The 17,999-nt window shown below is 59.0% G+C and overlaps 1 protein-coding gene across 1 annotated transcript in view; it reads right to left on the reverse strand.

Annotated features, from left to right (window-relative positions):
- Positions 1-17,999, reverse strand: part of LOC139232510 (probable tRNA methyltransferase 9B) — a 101,536-nt gene that overhangs the window by 18,147 nt on the left and 65,390 nt on the right. The window lies entirely within an intron of this gene.

Here is a 17,999-nt window from a genome sequence, read left to right on the forward strand (position 1 = left end):
GACAGTGAGAGAGAGACAGGGAGAGAGGGACAGGGAGAGAGGGACAGGGAGAGAGGGACAGGGAGAGAGACAGGGAGAGAGAGACAGGGAGAGAGGGACAGGGAGAGAGGGACAGGGAGAGAGACAGAGAGAGAGACAGAGAGAGAGACAGGGACAGGGAGAGAGATAGGGAGAGAAACAGGGAGAGAGGCAGGGAGAGAGGGAGAGGGAGAGAGACAGGTAGAGGGACATGGAGCAAGACAGGGAGAGGGACAGGGAGAGAGGGATAGGGAGAGGGAGAGAGACTGGGAGAGGGACAGCGAGAGAGGAACAAGGAGAGAGAGACAGGGAGAGAGGGACAGAGAGAGAGAGAGAGGGAAAGAGACAGGGAGAGAGAGACAGGGAGAGAGAGACAGGGAGAGAGGGACAGGAAGAGAGACAGGGAGAGAGGGACAGGGAGAGAGAGACATGGAGAGAGAGACAGGGAGAGATGGACAGGGAGAGATGGACAGAGAGAGAGGGACAGGGAGAGAGGGACAGGGAGAGAGAGACAAGGAGAGAGGGACAGGGAGAGAGAGACAGGGAGAGAGGGACAGGGAGAAGGGACAGGGAGAGAGGGACAGGCCGAGAGGGACAGGGAGAGAGACAGGGAGAGAGAGACAGGGAGAGAGAAACAGGGAGAGAGGGACAGGGAGAGAGACAGAGAGAGAGACAGGGACAGGGACAGGGACAGGGAGAGAGATAGGGAGAGAAACAGGGAGAGAGACAGGGAGAGAGGGAGAGGGAGAGAGACAGGTAGAGGGACATGGAGCAAGACAGGGAGAGGGACAGGGAGAGAGTGATAGGGAGAGGGAGAGAGACAGGGAGACAGGGAGAGAGGGACAGGGAGAGAGAGAGGGACAGGGGGACATGGTGCAAGACAGGGAGAGGGACAGGGAGAGAGGGACAAGGAGAGAGAGACAGGGAGAGAGGGACAGGGAGAGAGAGACAAGGAGAGAGAGACAGGGAGAGAGGGACAGGGAGAGAGAGACAGGGAGAGAGAGAGGGAAAGAGACAGAGAGAGAGAGACAGGGATGGAGAGACAGGGATGGAGAGACAGGGAGAAAGACACAGGGAGAGGGAGAGTGACAGGGAGAGAGGGACAGGGAGAGAGAGACAGGGAGAGAGAGAGGGCGAGAGAGACAGGGAGAGAGACAGAGTGAGAGACAGGGAGAGAGTGACAGGGAGAGATACAGGGAGAGATACAGGGAGAGAGACAGGGAGAGAGACAGGGAAAGGGACAGGGAGAGAGAGACAGGGAGAGAGAGACAGGGAGAGAGAGACAGGGAGAGAGACACAGGAAGAGAGACAGGGAGAGAGGAACAGGGAGAGAGGGACAGGGAGAGAGAGAGAGAGAGAGAGACAGGGAGAGAGAGAGACAGGGAGAGAGAGACAGGGAGAGAGGGACAGGGAGAGAGAGACAGGGAGAGAGAGACAGGGAGAGAGAGACAGGGAGAAAGACAGGGAGAGAGTGACAGGGAGAGATACAGGGAGAGATACAGGGAGAGAGGCAGAGAAAGGGACAGGGAGAGAGAGACAGGGAGAGAGACACAGGGAGAGAGAGACAGGGAGAGAGAGACAGGGAGAGAGACAGGGAGAGAGGAACAGGGAGAGAGAGAGACAGGGAGAGAGAGAGTGGGAGAGAGAGAGGGGGAGAGAGACAGAGAGAGAGAGAGACAGGGAGAGAGACAGAGAGAGAGAGAGACAGGGAGAGAGAGACAGGGAGAGAGGGACAGGGAGAGAGGGACAGGGAGAGAGGGACAGGGAGAGAGACAGGGAGAGAGAGACAGGGAGAGAGGGACAGGGAGTGAGGGACAGGGAGAGAGACAGAGAGAGAGACAGAGAGAGAGACAGGGACAGGGAGAGAGATAGGGAGAGAAACAGGGAGAGAGACAGGGAGAGAGGGAGAGGGAGAGAGACAGGTAGAGGGACATGGAGCAAGACAGGGAGAGGGACAGAGAGAGAGGGATAGGGAGAGGGAGAGAGATAGGGAGAGAGACAGGGAGAGAGGGACAGGGAGAGAGAGAGAGGGACAGGGGGACATGGTGCAAGACAGGGAGAGGGACAGGGAGAGAGGAAGAAGGAGAGAGAGACAGGGAGAGAGAGACAGGGAGAGAGGGACAGGAAGAGAGACAGGGAGAGAGGGACAGGGAGAGAGAGACAGGGAGAGAGAGACAGGGAGAGAGAGACAGGGAGAGATGGACAGGGAGAGATGGACAGAGAGAGAGGGACAGGGAGAGAGGGACAGGGAGAAAGGGACACGGAGAGGGAGACAGGGAGAGAGGGACAGGGAGAGAGAGACAAGGAGAGAGGGACAGGGAAAGAGAGACAGGGAGAGAGAGACAGGGAGAGAGACAAGGAGAGAGGGACAGGGAGAGAGAGACAGGGAGAGAGCGACAGGGAGAAGGGACAGGGAGAGAGGGACAGGGAGAGAGGGACAGGGAGAGAGGGACAGGGAGAGAGACAGGGAGAGAGACAGCGAGAGACAGACAGGGAGAGGGACAGGGAGAGGGACAGAGAGACAGGGAGAGAGGGACACGGAGAGAGACAGGGAGAGAGACAGGGAGAGAGAGACAGGGAGAGAGAAACAGGGAGAGAGGGACAGGGAGAGAGACAGAGAGAGGGACAGGGACAGGGAGAGAGATAGGGAGAGAAACAGGGAGAGAGACAGGGAGAGAGGGAGAGGGCGAGAGACAGGTAGAGGGACATGGAGCAAGACAGGGAGAGGGACAGGGAGAGAGTGATAGGGAGAGGGAGAGAGACAGGGAGAGAGACAGGGAGAGAGGGACAGGAAGAGAGAGAGGGACAGGGGGACATGGTGCAAGACAGGGAGAGGGACAGGGAGAGAGGGACAAGGAGAGAGAGACAGGGAGAGAGGGACAGGGAGAGAGAGACAGGGAGAGAGAGACAGGGAGAGAGAGAGGGAAAGGGGCAGAGAGAGAGAGACAGGGATGGAGAGACAGGGATGGAGAGACAGGGAGAAAGACACAGGGAGAGGGAGAGTGACAGGGAGAGAGGGACAGGGAGAGAGGGACAGGGAGAGAGAGAGGGCGAGAGAGACAGGGAGAGAGACAGAGTGAGAGACAGGGAGAGAGTGACAGGGAGAGATACAGGGAGAGATACAGGGAGAGAGACAGGGAGAGAGACAGGGAAAGGGACAGGGAGAGAGAGACAGGGAGAGAGAGACAGGGAGAGAGAGACAGGGAGAGAGACACAGGAAGAGAGACAGGGAGAGAGGAACAGGGAGAGAGGGACAGGGAGAGAGAGAGAGAGAGAGAGACAGGGAGAGAGAGAGCATGGAGAGAGGGACAGGGAGAGAGGGACAGGGAGTGAGGGACAGGGAGAGAGAGAGGGAGAGAGAGAGAGACAGGAAGAGAGAGAGAGGGAGAGAGAGAGAGGGAGAGAGACAGAGAGAGAGAGACAGGGAGAGAGAGAGACAGGGAGAGAGGGACAGGGAGAGAGAGAGGGAGAGAGAGACAGGGGGAGAGACAGGGAGAGAGGGACAGGGAGAGAGACAGGGAGAGAAGGACAGGGAGAGAAGGACAGGGAGAGAGGGACAGGGAGAGATACAGGGAGAGAGGGAGAGGGAGAGAGACAGGGAGAGAGACATGGAGCAAGACAGGGAGAGGGGCAGGGAGAGGGAGAGAGACAGGGAGAGAAACAGGGAGAGAGACAGGGAGAGAGACAGGGAGAGCGGGACAGGGAGAGGGACAGGGAGAGAGAGAGGGTGAGAGAGACAGGGAGAGAGAGAGAGGGAGAGAGAGAGGGGGAGAGAGAGAGAGGGAGAGAGAGACAGGGAGAGAGACAGAGTGAGAGAGACAGGGAGAGAGAGAGACAGGGAGAGAGGGACAGGGAGAGAGAGAGGGAGAGAGAGACAGGGACAGAGACAGGGAGAGAGGGACAGGGAGAGAGACAGGGAGACAGAGACAGTGAGAGAGACAGGGAGAGAGACAGGGAGTGAGGGACAGGGAGAGAGACGGAGAGAGGGACAGGGAGAGGGACAGGGAGAGGGACAGGTGGAAAGGGTCAGGAAGAGAGACAGGGAGAGAGACAGGGACAGAAGGACAGGGAGAGAGGGACAGGGAGAGATACAGGGAGAGAGGGAGAGGGAGAGAGACAGGGAGAGAGACATGGAGCAAGACAGGGAGAGGGGCAGGGAGAGGGACAGGGACAGGGAGAGAGACAGGGAGAGAGGGACAGGGAGAGAGGACAGGGAGAGAGAGACAGGGAGAGAGAGACAGGGAGAGAGAGACAGGAAGAGAGACAGGGAGAGAGGGACAGGGAGAGAGAGACAGGGAGAGAGAGACAGGGAGAGATGGACAGGGAGAGAGGGACAGGGAGAGAGGGACAGGGAGAGAGGGACAGGGAGAGGGAGACAGGGAGAGAGGGACAGGGAGAGAGAGACAAGGAGAGAGGGACAGGGAGAGAGAGACAGGGAGAGAGAGACAGGGAGAGAGAGACAAGGAGAGAGGGACAGGGAGAGAGAGACAGGGAGAGAGGGACAGGGAGAGAGGGACAGGGAGAGAGAGACAGGGAGAGAGAGACAGGGAGAGAGAGACAGGGAGAGAGAGACAGGGAGAGGGACAGAGAGACAGGGAGAGAGAGATAGGGAGAGAGACAGGGAGAGAGGGACAGGGAGAGAGACAGGGAGAGAGACAGGGAGAGAGACAGGGAGAGAGAGACAGGGAGAGAGACAGGGAGAGAGGAGAGGGAGAGAGACAGGGAGAGAGATAGGGAGAGAAACAGGGAGAGAGACAGGGAGAGAGAGACAGGGAGAGAGAGACAGGGAGAGGGACAGGGAGAGGGACAGGGAGACAGCGAGAGAGGGACAGGGAGAGAGGGAGAGGGAGAGAGACAGAAAGAGAGACAGGGAGAGAGACAGGGAGAGAGAGACAGGGAGAGAGACATGGCGAGAGACAGGGAGAGGTAGAGGGACAGGGAGAGAGACAGGGAGAGAGATAGGGAGAGAAACAGGGAGAGAGACAGGGAGAGAGGGAGAGGGAGGGAGAGAGACAGGTAGAGGGACATGGAGCAAGACAGGGAAAGAGACAGGGAGAGAGGGATAGGGAGAGGGAGAGAGACAGGGAGAGAGACAGGGAGAGAGAGAGGGACAGGGGAACATGGTGCAAGACAGGGAGAGGGACAGGAGAGAGGGACAAGGAGAGAGAGACAGGGAGAGAGAGACAGGGAGAGAGAGACAGGGAGAGAGAGACAGGAAGAGAGAGACAGGAAGAGAGAGAGAGACAGGGAGAGAGGGACAGGGAGAGAGGGACAGGGAGAGAGACAGGGAGAGAGAGACAGGGAGAGAGAGACAGGAAGAGAGAGAGAGAGAAAAACAGGGATGGAGAGACAGGGAGAGAGAGAGACAGGGAGAGAGGGACATGGAGAGAGAGAGGGAGAGAGAGACAGGGAGAGAGAGAGAGAGGGAGAGAGAGACAGGGAGAGAGAGAGACAGGGAGAGAGAGAGGGAGAGAGAGACAGGGAGAGAGAGACAGGGAGAGAGAGAGAGGGAGAGAGAGACAGGGAGAGATACAGAGAGAGAGAGACAGGGAGAGAGAGAGAGGGAGAGAGTGACAGGGAGAGAGACAGAGAGAGAGAGACAGGGAGAGAGAGAGACAGTGAGAGAGGGACAGGGAGAGAGGGACAGGGAGAGAGCGACAGGGAGAGACAGGGAGAGAGACAGAGAGAACGAGACAGGGAGAGAGAGAGAGGGAGAGAGAGACAGGGAGAGAAACAGAGAGAGAGAGAGACAGGGAGAGAGAGAGACAGGGAGAGAGGGACAGGGTGAGAGAGAGGGAGAGAGAGACAGGGACAGAGACAGGGAGAGAGGGACAGGGAGAGAGACAGGGAGACAGAGACAGTGAGAGAGACAGGGAGAGAGACAGGGAGTGAGGGACAGGGAGAGAGACGGAGAGAGGGGCAAGGAGAGGGACAGGGAGAGGGACAGGTGGAGAGGGACAGGAAGAGAGACAAGGAGAGAGACAGGGAGAGAGACACAGGAAGAGAGACAGGGAGAGAGGAACAGGGAGAGAGGGACAGGGAGAGAGAGAGAGAGAGAGAGACAGGGAGAGAGAGAGACAGGGAGAGAGGGACAGGGAGAGAGGGACAGGGAGAGAGGGACAGGGAGAGAGGGACAGGGAGAGAGAGAGGGAGAGAGAGAGAGACAGGAAGAGAGAGAGAGGGAGTGAGGGACAGGGAGAGAGACAGGGAGAGAGACAGGGAGAGAGGGACAGGGAGAGGGACAGGGGGAGAGACAGGGAGAGAGGGACAGGGAGAGAGACAGGGAGAGAAGGACAGGGAGAGAAGGACAGGGAGAGAGGGACAGGGAGAGATACAGGGAGAGAGGGAGAGGGAGAGAGACAGGGAGAGAGACATGGAGCAAGACAGGGAGAGGGGCAGGGAGAGGGAGAGAGACAGGGAGAGAAACAGGGAGAGAGACAGGGAGAGAGACAGGGAGAGAGGGACAGGGAGAGGGACAGGGAGAGAGAGAGGGTGAGAGAGACAGGGAGAGAGAGAGAGGGAGAGAGAGAGGGGGAGAGAGAGAGAGGGAGAGAGAGACAGTGAGAGAGACAGAGTGAGAGAGACAGGGAGAGAGAGAGACAGGGAGAGAGGGACAGGGAGAGAGAGAGGGAGAGAGAGACAGGGACAGAGACAGGGAGAGAGGGACAGGGAGAGAGACAGGGAGACAGAGACAGTGAGAGAGACAGGGAGAGAGACAGGGAGTGAGGGACAGGGAGAGAGACGGAGAGAGGGGCAGGGAGAGGGACAGGGAGAGGGACAGGTGGAGAGGGACAGGAAGAGAGACAGGGAGAGAGACAGGGACAGAAGGACAGGGAGAGAGGGACAGGGAGAGATACAGGGAGAGAGGGAGAGGGAGAGAGACAGGGAGAGAGACATGGAGCAAGACAGGGAGAGGGGCAGGGAGAGGGACAGGGACAGGGAGAGAGACAGGGAGAGAGGGACAGGGAGAGAGGACAGGGAGAGAGAGACAGGGAGAGAGAGACAGGGAGAGAGAGACAGGGAGAGAGAGACAGGAAGAGAGACAGGGAGAGAGGGACAGGGAGAGAGAGACAGGGAGAGAGAGACAGGGAGAGAGGGACAGGGAGAGAGGGACAGGGAGAGAGGGACAGGGAGAGGGAGACAGGGAGAGAGGGACAGGGAGAGAGAGACAAGGAGAGAGGGACAGGGAGAGAGAGACAGGGAGAGAGAGACAGGGAGAGAGAGACAAGGAGAGAGGGACAGGGAGAGAGAGACAGGGAGAGAGGGACAGGGAGAGAGGGACAGGGAGAGAGGGACAGGGAGAGAGAGACAGGGAGAGAGAGACAGGGAAAGAGAGACAGGGAGTGAGAGACAGGGAGAGGGACAGAGAGACAGGGAGAGAGGGATAGGGAGAGAGACAGGGAGAGAGGGACAGGGAGAGAGACAGGGAGAGAGACAGGGAGAGAGACAGGGAGAGAGAGACAGGGAGAGAGACAGGGAGAGAGGAGAGGGAGAGAGACAGGGAGAGAGATAGGGAGAGAAACAGGGAGAGAGACAGGGAGAGAGAGAGACAGGGAGAGAGAGACAGGGAGAGGGACAGGGAGAGGGACAGGGAGACAGCGAGAGAGGGACAGGGAGAGAGGGAGAGGGAGAGAGACAGAAAGAGAGACAGGGAGAGAGACAGGGAGAGAGAGACAGGGAGAGAGACATGGCGAGAGACAGGGAGAGGTAGAGGGACAGGGAGAGAGACAGGGAGAGAGATAGGGAGAGAAACAGGGAGAGAGACAGGGAGAGAGGGAGAGGGAGGGAGAGAGACAGGTAGAGGGACATGGAGCAAGACAGGGAGAGAGACAGGGAGAGAGGGATAGGGAGAGGGAGAGAGACAGGGAGAGAGACAGGGAGAGAGAGAGGGACAGGGGAACATGGTGCAAGACAGGGAGAGGGACATGGAGAGAGGGACAAGGAGAGAGAGACAGGGAGAGAGGGACAGGGAGAGAGGGACAGGGAGAGAGACAGGGAGAGAGAGACAGGGAGAGAGAGACAGGAAGAGAGAGACAGGAAGAGAGAGAGAGACAGGGAGAGAGGGACAGGGAGAGAGGGACAGGGAGAGAGACAGGGAGAGAGAGACAGGGAGAGAGAGACAGGAAGAGAGAGAGAGAGAGAAACAGGGATGGAGAGACAGGGAGAGAGAGAGACAGGGAGAGAGGGACATGGAGAGAGAGAGGGAGAGAGAGACAGGGAGAGAGAGAGAGAGGGAGAGAGAGACAGGGAGAGAGAGAGACAGGGAGAGAGGGACAGGGAGAGAGAGAGGGAGAGAGAGACAGGGAGAGAGAGACAGGGAGAGAGAGAGAGGGAGAGAGAGACAGGGAGAGATACAGAGAGAGAGAGACAGGGAGAGAGAGAGAGGGAGAGAGTGACAGGGAGAGAGACAGAGAGAGAGAGACAGGGAGAGAGAGAGACAGTGAGAGAGGGACAGGGAGAGAGGGACAGGGAGAGAGGGACAGGGAGAGACAGGGAGAGAGACAGAGAGAGCGAGACAGGGAAAGAGAGAGAGAGGGAGAGAGAGACAGGGAGAGAAACAGAGAGAGAGAGAGACAGGGAGAGAGAGAGACAGGGAGAGAGGGACAGGGAGAGAGAGAGGGAGAGAGAGACAGGGACAGAGACAGGGAGAGAGGGACAGGGAGAGAGACAGGGAGAGAGAGACAGTGAGAGAGACAGGGAGAGAGACAGGGAGAGAGACAGAGTGAGATAGACAGGGAGAGAGAGAGACAGGGAGAGGGGGACAGGGTGAGAGAGAGGGAGAGAGAGACAGGGACAGAGACAGGGAGAGAGGGACAGGGAGAAAGACAGGGAGACAGAGACAGTGAGAGAGACAGGGAGAGAGACAGGGAGTGAGGGACAGGGAGAGAGACGGAGAGAGGGGCAAGGAGAGGGACAGGGAGAGGGACAGGTGGAGAGGGACAGGAAGAGAGACAAGGAGAGAGACAGGGAGAGAAGGACAGGGAGAGAGGGACAGGGAGAGATACAGGGAGAGAGGGAGAGGGAGAGAGACAGGGAGAGAGACATGGAGCAAGACAGGGAGAGGGGCAGGGAGAGGGACAGGGACAGGGAGAGAGACAGGGAGAGAGGGACAGGGAGAGAGGACAGGGAGAGAGAGACAGGGAGAGAGAGACAGGGAGAGAGAGACAGGGAGAGAGGGACAGGAAGAGAGACAGGGAGAGAGGGACAGGGAGAGAGAGACACCGAGAGAGAGACAGGGAGAGATGGACAGGGAGAGATGGACAGGGAGAGAAGGACAGGGAGAGAGGGACAGGGAGAGAGGGACAGGGAGAGGGAGACAGGGAGAGAGGGACAGGGAGAGAGAGACAGGGAGAGAGAGACAAGGAGAGAGGGACAGGGAGAGAGAGACAGGGAGAGAGAGACAGGGAGAGAGGGACAGGGAGAGAGGAACAGGGAGAGAGGGACAGGGAGAGAGAGACACGGAGAGAGAGACACGGAGAGATGGACAGGGAGAGATGGACAGGGAGAGAAGGGACAGGGAGAGAGGGACAGGGAGAGGGACAGGGAGAGGGGGTCATGGAGAGGGAAAGGGAGAGAGGACAGGGAGAGGGACAGGGAGAGAGGGACAGGGAGAGGGACAGGGAGAGAGACAGGGAGAGAGACAGGGAGAGAGACAGGGAGAGAGACACAGGGAGAGAGACACAGGGAGAGAGACAGAGAGAGGGACAGAGGGAGAGAGACACAGGGAGAGAGACAGGGAGAGAGACATAGAGAGAGACACAGGGAGAGAGACAGGGAGAGGGATAGAGAGAGAGACAGGGAGAGGGACAGGGAAAGAGGGAGAGGGAGAGAGGGATAGGGAGAGAGACAGGGAGAGGGATAGTGAGAGAGGGACAGGGAGAGGGACACTGAGAGAGGGACAGGGAGAGAGGAACAGGGAGAGAGGGACAGGGAGAGAGGGACAGGGAGAGAGGGACAGGGAGAGAGGGACAGGGAGAGTGACAGGGAGAAGGACAGGAGAGACACAGGGAGAGGGAGAGGGAGACGGAGAGACAGAGGGAGAGGGAGAGGGAGAGGAAGAATTAAAGGGAGAGACACAGGGAGAGGGAGAGGGAGAGACACAAGGAGAGGGAGAGGGAGAGGGAGAGACACAGCGAGAGGGTGAGGGAGAGGGAGAGACACAGGGAGAGACACAGTGAGAGGGAGAGGGAGAGGCACAGGGAGAGGGAGAGGGAGAGGGAGAGACACACGAAGAGGGACTGGGAGAGAGACAGGGAGAGAGGGACAGGGAGAGGGACATGGAGATAGGGACAGGGAGTGAGGGGCAGGGAGAGCGAGAGGGACAGGGAGAGAGGGACAGGGAGAGAGACAGGGACAGGGACAGGGAGAGAGGGACAGGGAGAGAGGGACAGGGAGAGAGGGACATGGAAAGAGAGACAGGGAGAGAGACAGGAGAGAGAGACAGGGAGAGAGGGACAGGGAGAGAGACAGGAGAGAGGGACAGGGAGAGGGAGGGAGGGACAGGGAGCGAGGGACAGGGAGCGAGACAGGGAGAGTGGGACAGGGAGAGAGTGACAGCGTAAGAGACAGGGAGAGAGAGACAGGGAGAGAGGGACAGGGAGAGAATGACAGGGAGAGAGGGACAGGGAGAGAGGGACAGGGAGAGAGGGACAGGGAGAGGGATAGGGACAGGGAGAGAGACAGGGATAGAGGGACAGGGAGAGAGGACAGGGAGAGAGGAGAGGGAGAGGGACAGGGAGAGAGGGACAGGGAGAGAGACAGGGAGAGAGGGACAGGGAGAGACAGAGGGAGAGGGAGAGGGAGAGAGGGACAGGGAGAGAGACAGCGAGAGGGACAGGGAGAGGGACAGGAAGAGGGACAGGAAGAGGGAGACAGGGAGAGAGGGACAGTGAGAGAGGGACAGGGAGAGGGACAGGGAGAGGGACAGGGAGAGAGACAGGGAGAGAGGAGAGGGAGAGGAACAGGGAGAGAGACAGGGAGAGAGGGACATGGAGAGAGACAGGGAGAGAGACAGGGAGAGAGGGACATGGAGAGAGACAGGGAGAGAGGGACAGGGAGAGAGAGAGGGAGTGAGGGACAGGGAGAGAGGGACAGGGAGAGAGACAGGGAGAGAGACAGGGAGAGAGGGTCAGGGAGAGAGAAAGGGAGAGAGGGCAGGGAGAGGGACAGGGAGAATGGGATAGGGAGAGAGTGACAGCGAAAGAGACAGGGAGAGAGACAGGGAGAGAGGGACAGGGGGATAGGGACAGAGAGAGACAGGGAGAGAGGAGAGGGAGAGGGACAGGGAGAGAGACAGTGAGAGAGGGACATGGAGAGAGACAGGGAGAGAGACAGGGAGAGAGACAGGGAGAGAGGGACAGGGAGAGAGACAGGGAGAGAGACAGGGAGAGAGGGACAGGGAAAGAGAGACAGGGAGAGAGAGATAGGGAGAGAGGTACAGGGAGGGAGAGAGGGAGTGAGGGACAGGGAGAGAGGGACAGTGAGAGGGGGACAGGGAGAGAGACAGGGAGAGAGACAGGGAGAGAGGGTCAGGGAGAGGGAAAGGGAGAGAGGGCAGGGAGAGAGACAGGGAGAGAGACAGGGAGAGGGACAGAGAGAGAGAGACAGGGAGAGAGACAGTGAGAGAGACTGGGAGAGAGGGACAGGGAGAGAGGGACAGGAAGAGAGAGAGAGACAGGGAGAGAGGGACAGGGAGAGAGGGACAGGGAGAGAGACAGGGAGAGAGAGACAGGGAGAGAGAGACAGGAAGAGAGAGAGAGAGAGAAACAGGGATGGAGAGACAGGGAGAGAGAGAGAGACAGGGAGAGAGGGACATGGAGAGAGAGAGGGAGAGAGAGACAGGGAGAGAGAGAGAGAGGGAGAGAGAGACAGGGAGAGAGAGAGACAGGGAGAGAGGGACAGGGAGAGAGAGAGGGAGAGAGAGACAGGGAGAGAGAGACAGGGAGAGAGAGAGAGGGAGAGAGAGACAGGGAGAGATACAGAGAGAGAGAGACAGGGAGAGAGAGAGAGGGAGAGAGTGACAGGGAGAGAGACAGAGAGAGAGAGACAGGGAGAGAGAGAGACAGTGAGAGAGGGACAGGGAGAGAGGGACAGGGAGAGAGGGACAGGGAGAGACAGGGAGAGAGACAGTGAGAGCGAGACAGGGAGAGAGAGAGAGAGGGAGAGAGAGACAGGGAGAGAAACAGAGAGAGAGAGAGACAGGGAGAGAGAGAGACAGGGAGAGAGGGACAGGGAGAGAGAGAGGGAGAGAGAGACAGGGACAGAGACAGGGAGAGAGGGACAGGGAGAGAGACAGGGAGAGAGAGACAGTGAGAGAGACAGGGAGAGAGACAGGGAGAGAGACAGAGTGAGATAGACAGGGAGAGAGAGAGACAGGGAGAGGGGGACAGGGTGAGAGAGAGGGAGAGAGAGACAGGGACAGAGACAGGGAGAGAGGGACAGGGAGAGAGACAGGGAGACAGAGACAGTGAGAGAGACAGGGAGAGAGACAGGGAGTGAGGGACAGGGAGAGAGACGGAGAGAGGGGCAAGGAGAGGGACAGGGAGAGGGACAGGTGGAGAGGGACAGGAAGAGAGACAAGGAGAGAGACAGGGAGAGAAGGACAGGGAGAGAGGGACAGGGAGAGATACAGGGAGAGAGGGAGAGGGAGAGAGACAGGGAGAGAGACATGGAGCAAGACAGGGAGAGGGGCAGGGAGAGGGACAGGGACAGGGAGAGAGACAGGGAGAGAGGGACAGGGAGAGAGGACAGGGAGAGAGAGACAGGGAGAGAGAGACAGGGAGAGAGAGACAGGGAGAGAGGGACAGGAAGAGAGACAGGGAGAGAGGGACAGGGAGAGAGAGACACCGAGAGAGAGACAGGGAGAGATGGACAGGGAGAGATGGACAGGGAGAGAAGGACAGGGAGAGAGGGACAGGGAGAGAGGGACAGGGAGAGGGAGACAGGGAGAGAGGGACAGGGAGAGAGAGACAGGGAGAGAGAGACAAGGAGAGAGGGACAGGGAGAGAGAGACAGGGAGAGAGAGACAGGGAGAGAGGGACAGGGAGAGAGGAACAGGGAGAGAGGGACAGGGAGAGAGAGACACGGAGAGAGAGACACGGAGAGATGGACAGGGAGAGATGGACAGGGAGAGAAGGACAGGGAGAGAGGGACAGGGAGAGAGGGACAGGGAGAGGGACAGGGAGAGGGGGTCATGGAGAGGGAAAGGGAGAGAGGACAGGGAGAGGGACAGGGAGAGAGGGACAGGGAGAGGGACAGGGAGAGAGACAGGGAGAGAGACAGGGAGAGAGACAGGGAGAGAGACACAGGGAGAGAGACAGAGAGAGGGACAGGGAGAGAGACACATGGAGACAGACAGTGAGAGAGACAGGGAGAGAGGGACAGGGACAGAGATACAGGGAGAGAGACAGGGAGAGGGACAGGGAGAGAGGGACAGGGAGAGAGACAGGGAAAGAGACAGAGGGAGAGAGACACAGGGAGAGAGACAGGGAGAGAGACATAGAGAGAGACACAGGGAGAGAGACAGGGAGAGGGATAGAGAGAGAGACAGGGAGAGGGACAGGGAAAGAGGGAGAGGGAGAGAGGGATAGGGAGAGAGACAGGGATAGGGATAGTGAGAGAGGGACAGGGAGAGGGACACTGAGAGAGGGACAGGGAGAGAGGAACAGGGAGAGAGGGACAGGGAGAGAGGGACAGGGAGAGAGGGACAGGGAGAGTGACAGGGAGAAGGACAGGAGAGACACAGGGAGAGGGAGAGGGAGACGGAGAGACAGAGGGAGAGGGAGAGGGAGAGGAAGAATTAAAGGGAGAGACACAGGGAGAGGGAGAGGGAGAGACACAAGGAGAGGGAGAGGGAGAGGGAGAGACACAGCGAGAGGGAGAGGGAGAGGGAGAGACACAGGGAGAGACACAGTGAGAGGGAGAGGGAGAGGCACAGGGAGAGGGAGAGGGAGAGGGAGAGATACACGAAGAGGGACTGGGAGAGAGACAGGGAGAGAGGGACAGGGAGAGGGACATGGAGATAGGGACAGGGAGTGAGGGGCAGGGAGAGCGAGAGGGACAGGGAGAGAGGGACAGGGAGAGAGACAGGGACAGGGACAGGGAGAGAGGGACAGGGAGAGAGGGACAGGGAGAGAGGGACATGGAAAGAGAGACAGGGAGAGAGACAGGAGAGAGAGACAGGGAGAGAGGGACAGGGAGAGAGACAGGAGAGAGGGACAGGGAGAGGGAGGGAGGGACAGGGAGCGAGGGACAGGGAGCGAGACAGGGAGAGTGGGACAGGGAGAGAGTGACAGCGTAAGAGACAGGGAGAGAGAGACAGGGAGAGAGGGACAGGGAGAGAATGACAGGGAGAGAGGGACAGGGAGAGAGGGACAGGGAGAGAGGGACAGGGAGAGGGATAGGGACAGGGAGAGAGACAGGGATAGAGGGACAGGGAGAGAGGACAGGGAGAGAGGAGAGGGAGAGGGACAGGGAGAGAGGGACAGGGAGAGAGACAGGGAGAGAGGGACAGGGAGAGACAGAGGGAGAGGGAGAGGGAGAGAGGGACAGGGAGAGAGACAGCGAGAGGGACAGGGAGAGGGACAGGAAGAGGGACAGGAAGAGGGAGACAGGGAGAGAGGGACAGTGAGAGAGGGACAGGGAGAGGGACAGGGAGAGGGACAGGGAGAGAGGAGAGGGAGAGGAACAGGGAGAGAGACAGGGAGAGAGGGACATGGAGAGAGACAGGGAGAGAGACAGGGAGAGAGGGACATGGAGAGAGACAGGGAGAGAGGGACAGGGAGAGAGAGAGGGAGTGAGGGACAGGGAGAGAGGGACAGGGAGAGAGACAGGGAGAGAGGGTCAGGGAGAGAGAAAGGGAGAGAGGGCAGGGAGAGGGACAGGGAGAATGGGATAGGGAGAGAGTGACAGCGAAAGAGACAGGGAGAGAGACAGGGAGAGAGGGACAGGGGGATAGGGACAGAGAGAGACAGGGAGAGAGGAGAGGGAGAGGGACAGGGAGAGAGACAGTGAGAGAGGGACATGGAGAGAGACAGGGAGAGAGACAGGGAGAGAGACAGGGAGAGAGGGACAGGGAGAGAGACAGGGAGAGAGACAGGGAGAGAGGGACAGGGAGATTGACAGGGAGAAGGACAGGAGAGACACAGGGAGAGGGAGAGGGAGACGTACAGGGAGAGACAGAGGGAGAGGGAGAGGGAGAGGGAGAGGGAGAGGGAGAATTAAAGGGAGAGACACAGGGAGAGGGAGAGGGAGAGACACAAGGAGAGGGAGAGGGAGAGGGAGAGACACAGCGAGAGGGAGAGGGAGAGGGAGAGACACAGGGAGAGACACAGTGAGAGGGAGAAGGAGAGGCACAGGGAGAGGGAGAGGGAGAGACACAGGTAGAGGGACTGGGAGAGACACAGGAAGAGGGACTGGGAGAGAGACAGGGAGAGAGGGACAGGGAGAGAGACAGGAAGAGAGGTACAGGGAGCGGGACATGGAGCAATGCAGGGAGAGGGACATGGAGAGAGGGACATGGAGAGAGGGACAGGGAGAGAGACAGGGAGTGAGGGGCAGGGAGAGCGAGAGGGACAGGGAGAGAGACAGGGAGAGGGACAGGGAGAGAGGGACAGGGAGAGAGGGACAGGGAGAGAGACAGGAGAGAGGGACAGGGAGAGGGAGGGAGGGACAGGGAGCGAGGGACAGGGAGCGAGACAGGGAGAGTGGGACAGGGAGAGAGTGACAGCGAAAGAGACAGGGAGAGAGACAGGGAGAGAGGGACAGGGAGAGAGGGACAGGGAGAGAGGGACAGGGAGAGAGGGACAGGGAGAGGGAGAGAGACAGTGATAGAGGGACAGGGAGAGAGGACAGGGAGAGAGGAGAGGGAGAGGGACAGGGAGAGAGGGACAGGGAGAGAGACAGGGAGAGAGGGACAGGGAGAGAAGGACAGGGAGAGAGGGACAGAGTGAGAGACAGCGAGAGAGACAGTGAGAGAGGGACAGGGAGAGTGGGATATGGAGAGAGACAGAGAGAGTGACAGGGAGAGGGACAGGGAGAGGGACAGGGAGGGAGGGACAGGGAGAGAGGAGAGGGAGAGGGACAGGGAGAGAGACAGGGAGAGAGGGACATGGAGAGAGACAGGGAGAGAGACAGGGAGAAAGGGACATGGAGAGAGACAGGGAGAGAGACAGAGAGGGAGGGAGAGGGAGAGGGAGAGAGGGACAGGGAGAGAGACAGGGAGAGAGGGACAGGAAGAGGGACAGGGAGAGAGACAGGGAGAGAGGGACAGGGAGATTGACAGGGAGAAGGACAGGAGAGACACAGGGAGAGGGAGAGGGAGACGTACAGGGAGAGACAGAGGGAGAGGGAGAGGGAGAGGGAGAGGGAGAGGGAGAATTAAAGGGAGAGACACAGGGAGAGGGAGAGGGAGAGACACAAGGAGAGGGAGAGGGAGAGGGAGAGACACAGCGAGAGGGAGAGGGAGAGACACAGGTAGAGGGACTGGGAGAGACACAGGAAGAGGGACTGGGAGAGAGACAGGGAGAGAGGGACAGGGAGAGAGACAGGAAGAGAGGTACAGGGAGCGGGACATGGAGCAAGGCAGGGAGAGGGACATGGAGAGAGGGACATGGAGAGAGGGACAGGGAGAGAGACAGGGAGTGAGGGGCAGGGAGAGCGAGAGGGACAGGGAGAGAGACAGGGAGAGGGACAGGGAGAGAGGGACAGGGAGAGAGGGACAGGGAGAGAGACAGGAGAGAGGGACAGGGAGAGGGAGGGAGGGACAGGGAGCGAGGGACAGGGAGCGAGACAGGGAGAGTGGGACAGGGAGAGAGTGACAGCGAAAGAGACAGGGAGAGAGACAGGGAGAGAGGGACAGGGAGAGAGGGACAGGGAGAGAGGGACAGGGAGAGAGACAGGGAGAGAGACAGGGAGAGAGACAGGGAGAGAGGGATAGGGAGAGGGAGAGAGACAGGGAGAGAGACAGGGAGAGAGAGAGGGACAGGGGAACATGGTGCAAGACAGGGAGAGGGACATGGAGAGAGGGACAAGGAGAGAGAGACAGGGAGAGAGGGACAGGGAGAGAGGGACAGGGAGAGAGACAGGGAGAGAGAGACAGGGAGAGAGAGACAGGAAGAGAGAGACAGGAAGAGAGAGAGAGACAGGGAGAGAGGGACAGGGAGAGAGGGACAGGGAGAGAGACAGGGAGAGAGAGACAGGGAGAGAGAGACAGGAAGAGAGAGAGAGAGAGAAACAGGGATGGAGAGACAGGGAGAGAGAGAGACAGGGAGAGAGGGACATGGAGAGAGAGAGGGAGAGAGAGACAGGGAGAGAGAGAGAGAGGGAGAGAGAGACAGGGAGAGAGAGAGACAGGGAGAGAGGGACAGGGAGAGAGAGAGGGAGAGAGAGACAGGGAGAGAGAGACAGGGAGAGAGAGAGAGGGAGAGAGAGACAGGGAGAGATACAGAGAGAGAGAGACAGGGAGAGAGAGAGAGGGAGAGAGTGACAGGGAGAGAGACAGAGAGAGAGAGACAGGGAGAGAGAGAGACAGTGAGAGAGGGACAGGGAGAGAGGGACAGGGAGAGAGGGACAGGGAGAGACAGGGAGAGAGACAGAGAGAGCGAGACAGGGAAAGAGAGAGAGAGGGAGAGAGAGACAGGGAGAGAAACAGAGAGAGAGAGAGACAGGGAGAGAGAGAGACAGGGAGAGAGGGACAGGGAGAGAGAGAGGGAGAGAGAGACAGGGACAGAGACAGGGAGAGAGGGACAGGGAGAGAGACAGGGAGAGAGAGACAGTGAGAGAGACAGGGAGAGAGACAGGGAGAGAGACAGAGTGAGATAGACAGGGAGAGAGAGAGACAGGGAGAGGGGGACAGGGTGAGAGAGAGGGAGAGAGAGACAGGGACAGAGACAGGGAGAGAGGGACAGGGAGAAAGACAGGGAGACAGAGACAGTGAGAGAGACAGGGAGAGAGACAGGGAGTGAGGGACAGGGAGAGAGACG

This window comes from Pristiophorus japonicus, chromosome 2, assembly GCF_044704955.1.
Source record: "Pristiophorus japonicus isolate sPriJap1 chromosome 2, sPriJap1.hap1, whole genome shotgun sequence".
Taxonomy (NCBI): Eukaryota; Metazoa; Chordata; class Chondrichthyes; family Pristiophoridae; genus Pristiophorus; species Pristiophorus japonicus.